The 19,957-nt window shown below is 41.8% G+C and overlaps 1 long non-coding RNA gene across 1 annotated transcript in view; it reads right to left on the bottom strand.

Moving 5' to 3' along the window:
• LOC141570362 (uncharacterized) overlaps nt 1-19,957 on the bottom strand; it is a 235,875-nt gene that overhangs the window by 478 nt on the left and 215,440 nt on the right. The window lies entirely within an intron of this gene.

The following is a 19,957-nucleotide window of genomic DNA, read 5'->3' as shown; positions in this document are numbered from 1 at the left end:
AGATCAGAAGCAGGAGGGATCCTGCAGGCCAATTTGAAGGGAAAGAATCTGGGCTACACCCATTTGAGAGAGATGACTTTGGAGTCTGGATGTGACACATGGCTTGGGGGGAATTGCTGTGACTCAGAACTTGGGGAATGTAGACCGTCTATAATAAAAAATATAACTTTAAATATATAGGTGACTTTGGGAATATCAAATCCAACCTCCTCGATTGTAAACAAGGAAAAGGAGCCAGAAAAGGTAAGGGTCTCACCCCAGGGCACAAAGTAACTTAGTGGCATAATAAGGCATCCTGAAAACTACACGAATGTTCTTTTGCTTTTACTGTGTTTGAACTTCCCCTTCCTCTCCCCTACAAAGGGAAAAGAAAAGAGGGGAAGAAGAAATGAACATTTAAAACACCAATTATGTGCCGGACAATTATCTAGGTATCTGCCTTACACTTGCTCACCCCATGAGGGTGGGCATCGTGCTGTCTCACACATGAGGTCTTTGCCTCCCAAAGTCAGTCCTGGGTCCAGAGGCCCCAGTGGTGAGTGACAATGCTTCGATTTGAACTCAATTTCTGACACCAAAGACCATCCTTCCCCAACTTGGATACATTGTATTAACCTAGAAAGTTACCTGCTGCCTAAATATCAGATTGTGGAAGAATTTGGGAAGTAATTTTAAGACTAAATAAGGTAAAGTTTGATGAACAGGAACCTGATAAGAGACAAGACTTTTAAAAAGACATAAACACATCAATTTGATTTAAACACATCAATTTAGGAACAGAACATGACCTGAAACTGCCCAGAACACAACCTTGGAGGTCCTTTCTTGGCTTGAAATTTGGTGCCACAGGAAGTGGTGTAAGATATAAAGAGAAAGCCTCTTCCTCATGTCAGATTCCTCTGGGAAATACCATGCAGTGTCCAACATTCTAATGTTCTCTCTGACTGGGGAACCTAGCGTACTGTTCATAAAAATGTGAGGTTTAGGTTCAAATCTCCAAAGCCATTCAGAAGATTGGGGCACCCAAACTATAAATAAGGAGATATAGTCCTTGGGGACATAAGGGGCTGAGGAGGAGGAGATGTGCATAATTATCTTGAGTTTGAACTCTAGCACCACCTTTTGTGCAACTCAAATCTATAAGAGATCTTGCCATGATTTGGGGGTGGGGTGGGGGGCAGGGGAGTTACAGGCCTTCCACCAATGTCTTGCAAGTTTACAATGCTATAGATCGGGGATCATTTGCAGTAATCATAAGAGAACATTAGGAATATTCTAGAGTTTAGCAATGGGATTGGGTTTCCCTTGCAGAAAAGTTTTATGATTCATGGAGTCCACGGTAATGCAGCTCATGAGCCCATGGTTTCATGAATAAAATAGCTTTCAATGTCTCTCCGAAAGTCAAATGTGGCTAGAACCCTTCACTACTCCTCCCAAGCCACTTTCCTTTGCCCACGTCACGTAAGGGTAGGTTTTTATTACTGAAAACTAAAAGCAGCGACGCCAGTCTGGCACGCTCTCCACTGCCCCCCCACCCCAACTCACACCTCCCCGGAGCCCAGCCCCTGCTGCCTCCCTGACACCACCTGACTGTCTCCCCCACACTCACTCAGCGTGTTGGTTACTTCTTTCCTCTGTTATACCACTGAGACTGTCACTAGCTGCTGTATTGTACTGTTCTCTAATTTTTCACAAGTGTGAATCCCACTGAACTCAAAATTTACACGTTTCTTGAGATTAGGGAAGAGATGGGGTGATGGATTGGATTACCGTTTTAGTGCAGTAAATCTTAGAAAATGGATGCAGGAGAGTAGGGCTTTGAAGTCAGACTGCCTGAGTTTGAATGCAGGCTCTGCCCTGGTCAAGTTACCTAATTCACCTTGGCACCAGTCACTGCATCTGTAAGATGGGCACAATAATGGTGCCTACCAATTAAATCAGAGTGTTCCTATAAAGTGCCATTCCCAAAAGTTACCTGCTATTATTATTCCCATGTGTCAGGCACTAGTGGGCCATTTTCATCCATAATCTCATCTATGTATCATGAGAATTTGGTAGGATGGCATAATAAACATCATCAGTTGCCTAAACTCCAGCCAGCTACTGCTTTCTCCTTGTCCATGAAGTCCTACTATTGGTTAGGTGTTTGTCCTCCTATCACCCTGTTCTTGGGGAAGTAATTCTGCTCTCAGTCCAGGGGTAAGTGTTGAGTAGTTCAAACCAATTATGGCATCCACCACCAGCGATTGGCTCAGAGGTGGTCACATGACCCTATTTAAGCCAGTGAGGCATGAGGGGAAGGCTGGCTGAATGGTAGGGGTTTTTTTCCTGCCCTGGGTGGGTGGATAAAATCCTCAAGACAGAATCTTACACTCTGTAATATTTAGAAAGTTAAGTTTTCTCTTGCCCTGAGCGAGAGAGAGATAAAAGAGATGGTAGCATACTGGACTCTCCAGAAATGTGACTAAAAAGTGCTCAGTGTTGGCCATACAGTTCTGACCAAACAATGGAGCGAGGTGGTTTCTGCTCCAGGGCCTGAGTTCTCAGAGAGGGACTGTAAAGGATCTTATTGGGAAACATCTGCTTACTGGGACCCAGGAGATGGAGGAGAAGGCAAGGAAGGTGGGAGTGGGGGCTGTGGATCCCCATATCCAGTACCCAGCTGATGGTCAGGAGGGCACTAACCCATCTGACTCTTGAGAAACTCTCCTATAATAAATACCTTCCCTGGTTGTGGCGAGAAGCCTGTGCCACTAAGGAAGTGAATCTGCAGCCTGCAGGCAGGAGGGGGTGGGGGCTGAACTCGGGCATGTTGTCTTGCACTTGGAGACTATTTCCTGGAAGAACTGCTCTGACAGTAAAGAAGCAACCTGAGAGATGAGAACCTGAGTGAGAGAAAGGTCTCTGGGAGGCCAAGGCCATGTTGGACCACATGAGAAGGAAAACACAACTTTGCAGAAAGTAGCCAATCTCAACTCTCCCGTGGCCCAGGGTGAAGCCAAAGACTAGAGAAAACATCCTCAAACACGACTGCTCCTGGGACCAGCCAGAGGGAAGAACGCACATGTATCTCCCCAAGTGGGAAATACGTGCCGTAAATTGGCAACTTCATTCAATGAGTTTAAGTTAAAGGGGTGGATTCAAGGAGTTCAAAATTAATTCTTTCAGAGAAATTGCTTTAGTGCTTTAGTAGGTAATTGGGGAGCTATAGCCACGGATAAAAAGGTGTGAGGAAGTAGTTTCATAATGAAAGGGCTCCCTCTGTTTGTGCCATGAATTTCAGTTGGTTGGATAATTGATTCTTGGTGGAGGTTACTGAAAGGCATGAAAGTTACATTCCCTTTTTCTTAATGCCACCATTCATTGTTCCTGGCAACCACAGGGTGACCTTTCCACTTTATATAAAAGATGTTGATCTTCATGAAGCCAGAGATTTCTCCCAGAGGATTAGAGGCTGTTTTCTTTGTGGGGAAAGCCGCAAGGTGAGGAAGGAAAGGAGAAATGTCTCACTCCTCACACTACTGACATAGGTCTAGATAGATGAAAAGCTATGCAGGTAGGGAGAGAAAAATGAAGAGAGATGGCCACCTGGAGATTTTGTAGGCCATCAGGAGGTTGGAGATAAAAGCTCTATTTCAACATGAATCGGCCCTCCTAAAGCCTACTTCAATTCTTTAAGCTAGCCTTCCTAATAGCATTCTGTATGTCCAGAAATCTTCCCTAGAATTAGTATGACTTCTAGAAATTAGTTTGGGCGTAAGAAACTGGGGATCAGGCAAAATAGAAGGAAGCATAATTTTTCAGTTAATTTACTTACGTCACTGAATAATTGTTTTTAATGCAGCCTAAAATATTTTCCAAAGAATATTCCTCTGTGTGATATTAATAAATAATACTCATACAAAGAGTTTTATGGTCAAGTAAGTTTGAGGTACACAGGGTTAATATAAATTAGGTTTCTTTCTGGTAGAAATTTTCAGGACTTGTAATGAGCTAATGTGAATTATAAATCAAGATGGACTGTCTGGTGAATAGTAATTCCCAAGCTTATTCTCAGAGCATCATGAAATAATAGTAATTTAAGGAGCACACTTTAAGAGATGCCAAATATTTTTCAACAATTGATTTTACTATTGGTAAGTTTCCTTTTATAGGTTTCACCAGGGACACAGTACACAGAGATATCATGGGGTCAATGAGACAACATATTAGTCGGGCGACCCGGGTTCTAGTCCTACATACTTCTTACTGGCTGTGCCAAGTAGTAGCAATTTTATCATCTGTAAAACCGGAGAACAGTGGCCTTACTTTGATTGTAGGGCAATAGTTGGGAATATCAAATGAGAAATTTGAAATAAACAAACGTAAGTTGGTGGTTGTTATGACGTATGGATTAAGAAATCTTTTATTTTGTTTGGATTATGCTTCATGTCAGCTGTGCCTCTCCTTTTTCTTTATTTTCTATGAAGTCAACAGAAGTCTGAATGCTTTTTTGTATAAGGCACTGCTTAGGTTGATTTTAGAAGAGCTATGCTGCGATCCATAGCAATGTCAATATTTAAATTCCCCAGATTGCTGTGGTGGCATTATTTAGGGGAATTGTGCAAGTGCCTAACTCATGCCGGCTGTCTGGACAAGCTCAGTCTGATAGTCCTTTTTGCCTGTTTTTCATGGTCATTAATGAACTGCTTCCTTGTTAACTGGACCAATAGGACAAAACACGTGCCTTCAGGGGCAGAATTCGTTGCAGGGCTTTTCTGCCTATCACTTCTGTGAACTCAGCTTTCTTTAGGGCATGGTTTTGAAACTAGCTTCCCAAAGATAAAAGCTAGCATTGGTTTGGATCATTTCAGACTAGACCTGGATGCTTTCAGACTTGAAATCATTTACCTTTGTTGTCTAAGGATGTTACCAAATCTGCACTGGAAAAGGATGTGTTTCCAGAGATGGTTAAATTTGGCAATTGTTGAGGCACATGCTCTTGAAAAGGGTGGGACAAGGCAAAGAAGATAAGTTGGGAGTTAAGGGCACAGCATACCGGAAAACCAGAGCAAAAGTGATTGAAGTACAGCTTGAACAATAGTGCTAGTCATAGCAATTACCATGTGCTAGACACTGTTCTCGGCATTTCACGTAGATTAATACCTTTAAATCTCATAATAGCACCATAGGGGTAAACCGTTGTTAGTCTGATTCTACATGTGAGGAAACTAGCAAGTTTACAATACCTACTCCAGGGTTCTGGTTTCAAGAATATAAGTGATGTCCTGGTGTGATGGCCATATCAAGCAATTTGCCGATACCACCCACAGCTCTGGGGTGGCAGTCCTGGCGATGGCTGATTGGATTCTGGATCAATACCTGTCTCCAAGCCAGCCTGATTTCATTTCATTTCCTTTTCTACAATTCCATCTTCTCTATATCCTCATCATAACGCTTCTGTTACTAGAGTGTAACTTGATGGGAATGTCACAGTTATAACTAACCAAACCTCTCTTCCATTTTTTAAAAATAGACTTTATTTTTTAGAGCAGTTTTAGGTTCACAGCAAAATTGAGCAGAAGGCATGGAGATTTCCCATATAAATACAACACCCCCTACACACACATACACATGTGTAGTTTCTCCCATTTTCAACATCCTTCATTGTAACAACGGTACATTTGTTACAACTGATGAACCAACATTGATACATCATCAACACCCAAAGTCCATAGTTTACATTAGGGTTCACTTTGGTGTTTAACATTCTGTGGGTTCGGACAAATTAATAATGACACATATCCGTCATTATAGTATCATACAGAATAGCTTCAGTGCCCCCCAAGTCCTCTGTGCTCCATCTATTCAGCTCTCCCTCCACCCAACCCCTGACAACTCGTGATCTACTGTCTTCATAGTTTTGTCTTGTCCAGAATGTTATATAGTTGGTATCATACAGTATGAAGAGTTTTCAGATTGGCTTCATTCACTTAGAAATATACATTTAAGTTTCCTTCATGTCTTTTCATGGCTTAATAGCTGATTCTTTTATAGCACTGAATAATACTCCATTGTTTGGATGTATCACAGTTTTTTTGTCCATTCACCTACTGAAGGACACCTTGGTTGCTTCCAAGTTTTGGTAACTATGAATAAAGCTGATATAAATATCCATGTTCAGGTTTTTGTGCCAACATAAGTTTTCAACTCATTTGAATAAATACCAAGGAGTGTGATTGCTAGATCGTATGATAAGAGTATATTTAGTTTTGCAAGAAACTGCCAAACAGTCTTCCAAAGTGTCTGTACTATTTTGCATTCCCACTAGCCGTGAATGAGAGTTCCTGTTGCTCCACATCCTCACCAGCATTTGGTGTTGTCAGTGCACTGGATTTTGTGACAACCCTTCCCTTTTAAGACCAGCTCTTTAGAAAATTATCTGGTCCATGTGCAGGATTTGTTCTTCATGGAATCACAAAAACAGAAGACAACATAAACAATTCACTATACCACCATTGCATTTTCTTCTTTTCTCATCAGGTACGGCAATCCAGCATCAACAATTTATTGTATCTTCACCTTGTACTCAGTATTGCACTGTAGTGTGTGTGTGTGTGTGTGTGTGTGTGAGAGAGAGAGAGAGAGAGAGAGAGAAGCCCTGCCCTTGGCTAGAGGAGCTGATGAGTTGTAGGTAAAATAAAAGCAGCAAACTCAAAACAATTGAAAAACAATTTGATAGTATATCTCACATATAAAATGTTTCTTTGTAGACCAATGATTCTTAAGTAAGTACCTATGGGAACATTAAAAAACAAAAACAAAACCAAGAGGCAGATTTCCCATTCTCACTTCCCAAATTTTAAATCCAGACAAGTCTGACGAGAGTGATAGTAAATACTTAAAAAGCTCATCAGTGAGTTTTGCTTTGCCCCAGATTTTGGAACCACCACTATATGTTATAAATGCAGTTAGGATTTCTGGAGTTCACAGTAGAAAAGTATGCCTTGATAGAAGGTTGAAAATTAGACCTGGATCTTAGTAGGTGTGAGACAGAGAGACAAAGAGGGGGAAGGGGGGACATTCCAGATTGGGGGACCAGGAGGAGCAAATGCAGGGAATTTGGACTCCCCATGGCATCTGTTGGGGGATAGGTGAGAGGGGTGTGAAATAATGAGACGTATAAAACAGGAGCAGCCAGTCTAAAAGGGAGAACCACTGAGGCAGAGTATCATGATTACATTTTGCATTTACGTTTGCAGATTCAACATCATCTTGGCCTATTTTTGTAGCAGTTTCTTGTAAAGTGGGTGGAGCACTGCCCCTGCTGGTCCTGGTGGTAAAGCTAGGTAACCTAGAATTAGGTCTGAGAATGTCTCATTTCTACTAGTAATCTCCATTGTCAGTGCCATACAGCAAAACCAGCTCCAAGTGAGAGGAGAGGACCCATGGTGTTTGCTGAAGTGATACCTGAGCCTTGCAGGGAAGTTCTGGATTGGCTGGTTAAGTCAAGATACCTGGAAAAGCCAGTTTAGTCCAACCTGAGCCCTGCTTAGGGGCTTGGTGATGGCCTCCAGGAAGTTGGCAGCTCAGCTGACTCACAACTTGGTTTTGTGGTACTGACACCCTCTTTTACAGGAAAGATTTATGGAAGACAGAGGACTCTTAGCTCAGGAAGGCTTTTGAGAAACTAGAAAGACAGAAAAATAGGTGTCTTTGCTGTATATAACTCCATGTTGAACACAGGGCAGCTGCCTCCCTTCTTCCCCGGCACCAGCAGCCTATGAATTGATCTGATGTGGAGTTTGTGTCTTTTGAAGGATCCAGGGCCTGGCCTCCTCGGGGCCTGGCCTCCACAATTGTGTCTTCACATGCTCTTCTCTGTGTCAACCCTAAGTCTGAACATGGTCTGTCAACTTTTCCCTTGTCAGGTCTCCCCTATCCTGTTCCTTTGAAATTAAGCACAAGCAGTCATCAAATTGAATCTATGCAGAGTAAATCCTATAGCAAACACAGCAAAGGCTATAACAAATCCCACAGCATTTGGGGCTCTGACTACTCTGTGAATCAAAATATTTAGGGCCCAGGGACCTGCACTGTCAACAACCACCACTGGAGTTTTTGATGCTCACTGTTCGTCGTGGCTATCTAAACACAGAGCCTCTAGAGACATCTTACCTTACGTGGAGTTCCATGGTGAGATTGTCTTGCTTTGTGAAGTAGAGTGAGGGGAGAAATGTTTTTTGGGTAGAAGGGCCTTTCCAGGCCCTATGGCCCTTTTGTTGCCTTCTTTGAGGAGATTGTTGATGTCAATGAGTTAGATGCATATCATTTCTTAGCACTGACAGATTTAGACTCATAGTCTTCACCTCCAGTGTTCAGGTATGATGGGCCTCATTGTTCCTGTCCTACCATCCCCCGACATAAAAAAAGTGCAACCAAACAGTAGTCCCATAACCTAGAGCCTCAATGAGCCATGCTCTCTTATTAGAAGTGAAGACAAGAAAACTTGCTGTGTAAGCATATTTTTTCTCCCTCTCTGCATGCACAGACCTGGTGTCATTGCTGCGGAGCCCTGGGTTGTGTGTATACTCAGGTGACTCATGGGGAAGGACACACCCTGGGAAGCATCGCCCTTCTCAGGAAGCATGAAAGATTCCCCAATATTAGACCTCCTGGACACTTAGCAGGTCTTCTTTTAAATAAACTGTATCACTGAATGGATGAGTCCACGTTCGTGGAATAAGTCAGTGTTCTCCAGAAATAGTTGTGGCAATTTTTTAGATGTGTGCTGGACTTTCATGTTAAGTAGTTGAGAATCTCACTGTGCTTCTGGGATGTACCTGTGAAGAGCCCAGCACAGACAGGGACCTCAGTGAGGAGGACTCAATGAGGTGCCACACATGCACTTGGGTTCCTTCAAGTGCCATGAAGTCAAAGAGGAGTCTGTCTTGTTTACCATGGTATCCTTAGTGCTTGTTGTAGTTATTCAATAAACCCATGTTGGATGAATTGGTTGTCTTCAATGGACTGAGTATGGCACTGTAGGTATGAGCTGACAAAGTATTGTGTGGTATGAGTTGACTAGAGGTATGACTTGGTTTAGATATGGCAGCTGTCCTTGAAGAGTTCTCAGGCTAATATTTAAGGCAAACAGTTGGGCAAAAACAACACGAAATATAGAAATAGATGTACGAGTTCTGACAATTATGTTCGTGAACTTGTTGCAATGATGTTGTTGATATCAGAGGGATTATTCATTATGAATTTGTACCAACTGGATAAACAGTTAACCAAGTTTAATATTTGGAAGTGCTGGAAAGACTGCGTGAAAAAGTTAGACGACCTGAATTTTTCACCAACAATTCATGGCGCTTGCATCACAACAATACACCAGCTCACACGGCACTGTCTGTGAGGAAGGTTTTAGTCAGTAAACAAATAACCGTTTTGGAAAACCCTCCCTACTCACCTGGTCTGGCCCCCAATGACTCCTTTCTTTACCCAAAGATAAAGGAAATACTGAAGGAAGACATTTTGACGGCATTCGGGACATCAAGGGTAACACGACGACAGCTCTGATGGCCATTCCAGAAAAAGAGTTCCAAAATTGTTTTGAAGGGTGGACTAGGTGCTGGCGTTGGTGCATAGCTTCCCAAGGGGAGTACTTCGAAGGTGACTGTAGTGATATTCAGCAATTAGGTATGTAGCACTTCTTCTAGGATGAGTTTGCGAACTTCGTTGTCAGACCTCGTATGTAAAGGTCCTAAGAGAGCTCTGAGGAGGGAGCTCAATCCTTGTGTTGGAGAGCATACAGGTAGATCAGGGCTTCATGGAGGAGGCAAATTGGCAGGGATATGTGAAAGATTGAGAAACATGCAAGACTGAGAAATTTTAAACAGTCAGAAAGACCTAGAAAGACTTCATGCTTCATCAAAGGAGTGGGAGATGAGCTGGATCTTGAAGAATGGGAAGAGGATGGACAATGATGGAAGAGAACAATGTAAGCATGAATTCTATTGCCGAGGGACTCAGAGGGTCAGGGGAAACCTCTGTGACATGGCGCTAGAAAACATGTGTTGCAGGATGTTACAATGAAACCATTCCTGCCTCTGTTTTGACTGAGGCACCAACATAATAGTTATCAGTTACCAAAGGGAGTAGGAAATAAAACCCACCACCTCCACATTCTCTGCCGATTTACAGAACAAATAACTCTGAGGACATATTTCATGTCTCTCAGCCCCCTCAGCCAGATTAACGACTTTTCAGGGCAAGGATGCCATACACGTTGTTCCCTTTCCTGTGGACTCGATGAAGGCCACTTGGGAGAGAGATGAAGTGGAGCCATTTTTGGTCTAGTCCAATAGGAGAGGTCTTATCGTCAGAGGAGAGGAGAAACTCCATTGAAAATGGCCAGAGGTGCATTGCCCAATGCCCAGGAGTTGAGGAAAGAGCTGTAAGAGGCCACCAAGACTAGAGATATATTCACCAGGTCAAAGGGAACCGCAGGAGAAATGAGTCTAGCAGGAGACCCATGAAGAACTGCAAAAGCACTTTATGAGAGAAACTTCCCCTACCCTGGAGCATTGGCATGAGCCATGTGCTAGGCCCAGAGAGCACAGAGCCACCCAGTCAAGTACTGTCCTATTCCCTCATCTCTCCTTTTCCTCTCAGGTCTGACAGTGAGGGAGTGGGGAAGATTTAACAGGAAGAGGAGTCAAGCCTCCTTTCCCACCAGAGGCTTCCAGCCTGAGGCAGACCTGAGGAGAGAGGAGAGAGGATTCAATGCCAAATCAAGTTCAGCCTCTTGATTATTACACGGGGCCGGACATTGTTATGACCAAAGTGAGAATGTCTTTTTTACTTAAAGTGACTCCAGTATTGGTCCTTATTCATGTTATGGTGGAGAGTAAAGGACAAAAGGCAGGAGTCCAGTCTTGGCTCCTTACTGGGCTTCAGTTTCCTTATCTATACAACTGGAGATCTAGTTAGATAATGTGTAAGGATTTTCTAGCTCTACGACTCCAGGTTTCTGCATCCGAGGACATGAGGCTGTGTCATCTGTCCGCCCTTTTGCTTCCCAGGTGGACGTGGCTGACCTGGAGATGGAACAGCCCTCCCTGCTGTATGAACATCCCCCATAACTACTTGCTCAGGTTAAGTGGGGAGAGGCTCTTCTGCCCACAATAATGAGGTAACATCTGTGTTCAAGCTTGAAGGATCACAAAGAGGAGGGATAAATGTTGATTGGGCACCTACTGTGCTTGGTGCTTTCACAAATGTTATCTAATTTTATCTCTCTCTGCAACAACACTGTGAGGTTAATATGAGCTCTAATTTTTTTGCCCCCTTTCTTCTGCCTCCCCCACCACTCTGGTTCAAGCTGTTGTTTCTCAATCTAGTTGGTAGGACATAGTTCCCTGGCCCATGCTGATATTATGAGCCTTGCCCCCGTCCCCCCAGGCAGTCGTTCTTTGGGGTCCTCAGTCGACAGCTCTCACCAGCAGCAGGCTGATGAGCTCTACATTTAAAGATGGGGAAATGAGACTCTGTGGTTTAAAACAATTGCCATAGCTCACATAACTAATGAACTAATAGAGGTAGGATTTCAAGCCCTGTGTCCAGACTCCTAGTCTGGTCTTCCTACTGCTGTTATTCCAGGCAGAAGGAGGGTGTGAGTATAAAGGCACTAAATTGGGGAAGCACGGAGAGTATTTGGAAATCAGGGAATGGTGCAGATAGAGGGAAGAAAGCAGAGGGTGTTTGAAGGGGGATGTGTGAGACAAGACTGGCATGGTAGGTTGGGCACACATATTAGCCACTGACAGTGGACAGTGTGTTTACTAGGGAACCCTGGGAATCTTTGAAGACAGATAGGACATACTCAGAATTGTATATTATTCAGGTTAATCTGGCTTTGGAATAAAGCACAGATTGAGTAAGGAAGGATGAGGGACCTCTTAGAAAGCCTATGGGAATAGCCTTCCTCCATGATAAATAATTCAATCATTCAACAGAGTGCTGTTTGTGCAATCCACTGTGCTCTACACTGTGAAAGATACAGAGATGAAAGAGACACGGGTCCTGCCCTCAAGAAACTTAGTATCTCATAGAAGAGATGATGTGAGGACTTTCACGGTATGTGGTCCTCTAGATGTAAGTGCTAAGGAGGTACAGCCAAACCCTGCCTTTGTAGAGTTCTCCACTGGATACAACCCTCTCGTTTTAAAGGGGTCAGCAGTGAGTTTTTGGATACCTCTTTGTATCAAAAATTGGGTTTCCTTTCTTACTGTTTGCTTGGATGTCTGAGTGTTCACCTTTCAGTATAAAAACAAATTATGACTCACGGCCTTCTCTCCTTCTTCTTTACACTTCACTCTACCTGCTAAGTGTGAATCAAGGCGTCAGAAACTACTGCAGGGTTTCCACATGCTCAGGTCAGTGTGAGGATTACAGTTCAAAGATGGGGTTGGCAAAGCTGCCTTCACTCCCATCTGCACCTAAAACTAAGGATCTTCTTTACTGGCTCCTCCTTCTCCTCTTCACTGAGGCCAGGGTCTCTAAAATCTCTGGGTACCATTAGTGCACTTGATCCTTGAATCCCTTTGCATCAGGAGATGTGAAGAAGCTCGGCTCTTCTTTCTGTTTTGCTTTTGTTCTATCTGTTCCTTCACAGGTGCCCCACGCATTACAGACTGTCCTCACCTCAGTCACCCACTGAGTGCTGACATATCAGTTCTTAGATGTTTAAATCACAGTTTCAGGGGAGACATTCCTAGCTATTAAATCAATCTTCTTTGAACTAGACATATAGGCAGTAGAGAAACTGACATGGCATTATTTTAGTCCCTCCGTTTTTTGTTTTGTTACTTCTTCTTTGTGGGCTGAAGACTCTCTTCCACACCCAGGACTGTATTGTGAGAGATCGAGCAGGATGCAGGGTTATTTATTTACTCACCAAAATTTTATACAATTACAGAATGCCCCATGCCAGGCATTTGGCAGAGACCTTTCCCTTTTGGCACTAGTTGGAAATGTGCCCATGCCATTGACCTTGAGTGGCTAAAATTCATTCTTTCATTTGTCTCCCTGTCCTCCTGACAACCATCTGCATCGCACATAGCAGCTACTAGGGAGAAAGTCCCATTGAAAAAGAACTCTGAAACTGAGAGGAATTCCAAGCCCAAGATAAACAACAGACCTTGACAAGGCTCTATACCTTGGCTGTTGCCCTCATCATTGACTTTTCCTTATTGAAAACTACTCAGGGATCTGAGGAAACCTTTGTGCTAATACTGGTATGATTGTGCTTATTATTACGATCTAGGTTAGTTTCATTAACTATTTAGAGTTCCACGCAACGCAAGATGCTATGCCTCCCTTAGTTATACATGGCAAGAGTTTCTTAAACTCCTCAGTCGCAATGTAATAAAGTAAATGTGGGAGAAAAAAGCTCTGAGAATCTAATCCCACATTTGCCACTTTGCTTCAGTTTCTTTATGTTTTAAGAAAGGGTTGGGAAAATGAGTTTGCACTTCTGGTTTGGGATTCTGTTATCCTGACCTCATCACTTCCTTTCTAATATTCTCTTATCACTGTGTTTTTTTCCTTCCTTCTTTATTTAAACATCTTCTCTCTCTCTCCGCTCTCTTCCCTCTCTCCTCTCTCTCTCTCTGTGCCTTCCCTTTATCAGCCTAGCTTACCATCAACCCTGTTCCCTTACTTTGCAAGTAACAGCTTCTAGGACATAATGCACAAAAATCATGACTATTATTCCAAGCTCCCAGAGGAATAAGGAAAAGAGAGCCATTCTTTACCTTTATTGATGAACTCCTGGAAAAACTGAGTCCCTTTACTCTTAGCAAGCTGTGCGTAAGTGGGCATTAGGGCTGAGATCTCAAACTTGTTCTCCTCTTATCTGTTGTCGGGGGAGGAAGAAACTTTCCACTACCCTTCTAGGTTCTCCCTGCTGGTCTGATAATCAAATTGACATGAGACAGATTAAGAAAAGAAAATGACCAAATTCAATTACATACCTACGTATGGGAACTTCACATACATAATAGAGTCAGAGACCCCCACATACATGAGAAGTTCAGAGACAGAAAGGAAAATGAGGTACATATGGTATTTTGAGCTAAGGATGAGGTAAGTCACTGTGGGGCTTCAGAGGATCATTGCAGAACAATAAGAAGAACAGATGTTCAGGACAGAACATTGCCCTACCTTATAGCTAGGTCATAAAAAATTATTTCTGGTGACAACTCTTAATATTGTCAAGGACAATAATTTAAATTTTTCAAGGGAGAGATAAAAGTTTCTCGTGAGCCTGCAGGGTTTCAATTGCTTTCACAAATAATTCACAAACCAAAGTGTTTCATCTTTAGAAGACCTATTCTGAAGGTTTTGGGGAAATAAATGAAGGCAGAAATAAGTCAATTGTTGCGAGATCCTCCTGTTCTCCTGGACTCTCCCCTTGTCATGTAGTTTCTCTAGGCTATTTGTTACAACTTCTACCCAAAAGAGTACAAAGAAAGAAATTACTTTATGATGACCAAAGGTCATTTATTAAGTTCTTAATTGATTAAAACATCATAGTGGAAACTGCATTAGAGTGTGCATTTCCTGAGGGCACATAGCACAAGTCTAGCACATAGTTGGTATGTAACAAATGCTTTATTTTGAAGGCGTCCGTGATGTACATGGTTACACTTAACAACTTTCTCAGAGGCAGACGTTATTGATGATGATTGTATTTTAGAGACAAAATTTGGAGACAGGGATTTACAAGTAGCTTTTCCTGATTTTGGAACATAAATGAAACTACAACAGTAAAAATATGAAAATTTGTTTTGTTACATATTGAATGAATCACATTTATTGAAAGAATAAGTACATAAAAATTAGGGTGATTTCAGAAATTAAACATGTAATGTCATGCTCATGCCTTGCAAAATCAGAAGATGAAACATGTAAAAGATTTAAAATATCTTAGAAACAATAACTACATACTTTGTCTCTTAGTGTGGTCACAGCTCAGGAGTAGCTCAGAGACTGGGCTGGGTGCTAGCTAATGCATCTATGAATGTTCTGAGTTCAAGCGGAGAATCATATAGCAGCTTCTTGTTTAATCTCAGAAGGCTAGAGGGCATGACCTTGCCAAAGTATTTGAAACACGAACAAAGATAATTAATATTAATCAGCTGGTGTTATCAACTGCTACCAGAGTTGATTGAGGTAATACACTCACCTTCTGCTAATTCTGACCAATTTGGATTTAGGATCAAGACTGAAAGATTGCAGAAGGAAATGAAGTGTCTCATAGTCACATACTTCTAGGTACAAAAAGATAATGTAGGAAAATTTTGTTCTAATCCCTCATCACCTAAACCCAATAAAATGGAAAAGACAGACACCCAGGGCAATATTCTACTCTGCAAAGGCATAAATTACGATGTACGTGTATAACCACAGGGGATGTGAGGCTGTCTGGCTGCATTTCCCTGGTGGTAGGAGGATGGAGATGACGGGGGTACTCCATATGGCCCCACGGCACACAGAGCCTCCCCTTAGTGCAAACTGCCATTTTCTTTCACCTTGATTGTTGAATCAGCTTCCGGCCTGGTCTCCCTGTTTCTGCTCATCTCCCTCTACCATCTGTTTCTCACAGAGCAGCCAGAGTCTTGTTATAAAAATGCACTTCCCGCATGAAACTGTCCAGTGGTTTTTCATTACAGTTAGAATATAATGTAATTACATTATATTCCTACTCTGGTCATTATATTCCTACTCTGGTTTACAGAGCCCTACAAAGCCCGGGCCCCCACTCACCTCTCCAGCTCCATTTCAGCCTATCTTCACGTGCTCCAGATACAAATGCCCTTCCTTCTGTTTCTTCTTTGACCTCCTAATCTAAATTAACTCACAATCACTCACAATTGGATCGCCCTATTTTATTTTCCTCATTGTCTTTATCGCTTCCTAAAATTATTGTGTTTATTTAATAGTTTATTAGTTTATTGACCGTTTCCCATTACTAAAATGTAAGCTTCAGAGAGTATGCTTGTGACTGTATCACACACTGCTATCTGTTATATTCAGAGATAAGTTTCTGGCACATAGTAGGTTCAAAATAAGTAGTTGTTTTTTTTTAAACACCTTAGTTTTATTTATCAATTATACTTCAATAAAGCTGATAAAAAATAAAATTACAAAACATTTTTGAAAGAAACTAAAGACCTAAGTAAATGGAAAGAACATCCTATGATTATGGATCCAAAGACTTAATATTATTAAGATGTTAATGTTCTTCCAAATTGCCTACAGAGTCAATGAAATCTTTATGAAAATCTCAGCAGCAGTTTTTTTTTTTTTTCAGTTTCAGGTGCACAAGACAAAGTAATACTTAGACGTTTATCATTTATATCCCTCACACTGTGTGAACCCCCCTCCCCCCATCCACTATCCCTCTGACATCGCACAGAGCCATTACATTTCCACTGTCTCTATTCCTAATGCTGTACTCCGCTTCTTGTAAGTATATAATTTTATATATGTATATATGTATATACATATATAAAATTATAGTTGGCATTCATTATTGTTCAGCTTCAGCTTCAGGTGTACAGTGCAGTGATCAGGCATCTACATCATCCCGGGAGTGGTCTCCCAAATGGGACAAGTGTCCATCGGATACCCTACAAAATCTTTATAACATTATTGATTACATTCCCCAAATTGATTTTCAAAACCCCGTGGCCATCTTGTGGTTACTGACTGTTTTCTAATCCCCTCACCTTCCCCCTTATCCCCACCCCGCCTCCCCAAAAAATAAGTAGTTTTGATTGGTGTTGATGAATGATGAGACAACCCATTCCTCCATCCCCCGGCACTGACACGCTCCATGGATAGGACATACCTTTCCTTTGTAAAAATTCGGTTGAAATGCCTGTTTACTTTGGAGGAAGAGCCAGTTGAGGACACACATTAGAACACTTTTCAAGCACTTAACGTTTAGGAAGGGAGGGCCCATGCTTAGCATCTAATATCACCCAAGAGGGGCAGGATGGTACAGTGTCCCAAGATGGCCAACATCAATCCCTTCCCTCCTTGTGTATGCATGCCACTTCACCCATCACGAGGTGGAGACTGTTGCTCCTCTCCTTGAATCTACTTGGCTTTGTAATTTGTTTTGACTAATAAATAGAACGTACCAGAAGTGATGTTCTGGGACTTCCAAGCCTAGGCCTTAACTGAATCTGTTTCCTCTTGGAAGTTCAATACTCTGAGAAGGCTGTGCTTTGAGGAAACCCAAGCTACCCACGTAGAGAAGCTCCAGAGAGCAGCATCAAGGCACCAGATATCTGAGTGAAACCTTGGACTCTGCAGTCCAGCCCATAAATGCAGCCTACTGACTGACTCCAACTCATGCCGCTTGAAGCAGAAGAACCTACCAACGGAGCCAAGTCAACCTACAGAATCATGGGAAATGACTCATCAGAGTTTCAAACCACAGTAAGTTTGGGGTGTGGTTTGTTAAACAGCAGAAGGCTAATATTAAGCTGCTGTTGCTATGGAATTTTATGTAACCAAATCCTGAGGTTTGAAGAAATTTTGAGTCTCTCAAGCTTTAATCTGCAAATAAGTCATCAGGGCACACTGTTAAAAGGCAACTTCTGATTCTGTAGGTCTGCATACAGTTGAGATTCTGCATTTCTCACCAGCTCTTAAGTGATACATATACCGGTGACAAAGTGCATGGACTGCAATTTGAGTAGGAAGGCCAGTCCCCAGCCTCCAGGAAGTTCCACCGTGAAATCATCTTTGAAAACCCCATGCATATTTGAGAAAAAACTAGTTTGAAAAAAGTTCCTCAAATAAGTTTGGTAAACACCACTTACTATATTCTAGTACTAGAGATTTACAATTTACATTAGCTAATCAAAAGCTGTTTGGAGCTCTTCCAGTGAAGAAACTTGTTTGACTCTGTTTAGCACTGTATTTCCTAAAAGTATTTGATTATAGCTATTAATGTCTTAAAGAACTAGTATTCTTTGGGACAGACCCGGAGGAGCACAAAACTACCCTATTTTTTTTAAGTTAACTTAGCCAGTTTCTCATTGTCCCTAAATAATGAATATTTATGTTACACAATGTCTCAATCCAGAAGTTTTTTTCCCTTTAGATTTAATATAATTCCTTGCCCCTTGCTGCAATGTAAGAAATTTCAATTCTTTTATCATAGAGCGGGAGAATCACTGCATCTCCCGATCATTTAGCCCTTTCTATACTTGAAGGTTTCCCCTCTTTGTCAATGCCCTTGATCTTCTGGGTCTTTCAGTTTTACTTTCCATTTCCAAGTACATTTTTGTTAAGGTCTACCACTTAACCGGTTGAGTGACTTGGAGTAGTTTCTTGATATTTCTAAATATAAATACCCCACTTATAAAATGGAGGTATTCCTAGTATTGGGGTGAGGGTTAAATGAAATATGAAAAGATGCTCAACATCACTAATCATCAGAGAAATGTAAACTAAAACCGCAATGCAATATCACCTCACACCTGTCAGATGGCTATCATCAACAAATCAACAAATAAGTGTTGGCGAGGATGTGAAGAAAAGGGAACCCTTGTGTACTGTTGGTGGGACTGTAAATTGGTGCAGCCAAGATGGAAAACAGAATGGAGGTTCCTCAAAAAATTAAAAATAGAACTGGATGACCCAGCAATTCCACTTCTGGGTATTTAACTGAAGAAACCAAGAACACTAATTCAAAAAGATACATGCATCTCTATGTTTTTTGCAGTATTATTTACAATAGCCAAGATATAGAAGAAACTAAGTGTCCATCAACAGACAGTTGGATAAAGAAGAAGTGGTACATATATACAACAGAACATTACTCAGCCATAAAAAGAATAAAGTCTTGCCATTTGTGACTACATGGATGGACCTAGAAGATATTATGCTAAGTGAAATAAGACAGACAGAGAAAGACAAATACTGAATGATCTCACATATGGAATCTAAAGAAACAAAATAAATGAATAAACAAAATGGGAACAGATATATAGATATGGAGAACACATTAGTGGTTGCCAAAGGGGAGGGGATGGCAGGATGGAAATTAAAAAAATAATTTTCCGACATAAAATGACACATACACAAACACACACACACACAAATTAGAAAGAAAATAAAATGAATCGATCTATGTGAAGTGCCTAGCATAAGGCCTGCAAGATCTAATCACTCAATAAATGTCAGCTCTTGTTATCATTATTACGGGTCTAAGCCCCGTTTCATAGCTCCAACTCCAGCCTTACGGGGGTTGGTTCCTATTCCACTGAGGCTGGAGAGGAGGGAAGACATTGGGGGACATACAAAGCTGATTGAAACTCATCTAATTCCACAGTCTGATTTGAGCTGCTATTCTTAGCCACCTTCACACCAAATCTTTTCCCCAGAACTACTGAGCAGCTTCAGAAAGTTCAGGCTAAAGTTAGAATCTGAATTTGTGTATCTGGAAGTCCACCCACTCCTCATCTCTGGAAGCTGTTCTTTGGGGCTGACACTGGCATTTCAAGGGTTATCTACTATTTTTACATTTTTATCGTCTCTTTGCTCTAACAAGTCAGAGATTGTCTCTGAGTTGCCAGGCTCCATCCTGGTAGGTTTTGCACTGAAACGGGGTGACCAATATCACCTCTACTGTGTATTCCTTTATTCCAGAGACTACCTGTAAATAGGGTTAATTTTCTTGCTTTTCTTGTTCCCCGTTTGCTTAGGAGAGAGCGGGCAGCTTCTCATCCATATTAAAAAGCTATGGCACTTTTCATTTCCCTGGCTCCGCTCCCCTACCATTTGCAGACCCCGCTAATAGCATCACACTCTAAGTCTCGGCTCCTATAAAGGGAGCACAGAGTAACTCAAGCTGTCCTTAGTTCCCTCTTCCTTGGCTTTAAAAGGAAGT

The sequence above is a fragment of the Rhinolophus sinicus genome, linkage group LG03 (assembly GCF_036562045.2).
Source record: "Rhinolophus sinicus isolate RSC01 linkage group LG03, ASM3656204v1, whole genome shotgun sequence".
NCBI classification, from domain to species: Eukaryota; Metazoa; Chordata; class Mammalia; order Chiroptera; family Rhinolophidae; genus Rhinolophus; species Rhinolophus sinicus.
This window is presented reverse-complemented; position numbering and strand designations above follow the sequence as displayed.